The sequence below is a fragment of the Asparagus officinalis genome, chromosome 8 (assembly GCF_001876935.1).
Source record: "Asparagus officinalis chromosome 8, Aspof.V1, whole genome shotgun sequence".
NCBI classification, from domain to species: domain Eukaryota; kingdom Viridiplantae; phylum Streptophyta; class Magnoliopsida; order Asparagales; family Asparagaceae; genus Asparagus; species Asparagus officinalis.
The window spans coordinates 50,976,731-50,977,169 of record NC_033801.1 but is presented as its reverse complement, the minus strand read 5'-3'; positions in this window follow the sequence as shown (position 1 = coordinate 50,977,169).

Here is a 439-nt window from a genome sequence, read left to right as displayed (position 1 = left end):
CATTTAGAACCACTTGGATTTTGATAACCCCCCCATAGGAAGTGTTTCCTGATTATGTCAATGTTCTTGATAAGCCAAGCAGGAAGTTTAAAGAATGACATATAGTACAAGGGGAGAGAGAATTATACATAATTAATTAGGGTAAGTCTTCCACCAATTGATACAGTCCTGCTTTTCCACATGGATAGCCTCTTAGTGAAGGAGTCTAAGAGTGGATGTCACTTCTTCCTAGCGAGAGAGCCTTTTTTGAGGGGGGAGGCCAAGATATGTGAAGGGGGTAGATCTCAGTGAGCAATTGAGAACATTAGCTAATTGGTGACCTTTATTAGGGATTTTGCCAAAATAAAAGAGTGAAGACTTTGAGTAGTTGATGCACAGACCAGAGATCGATGTTTTCAAAGATGAAGGGGAAGGTTTTCAGAATGGTTAGACCATTGTT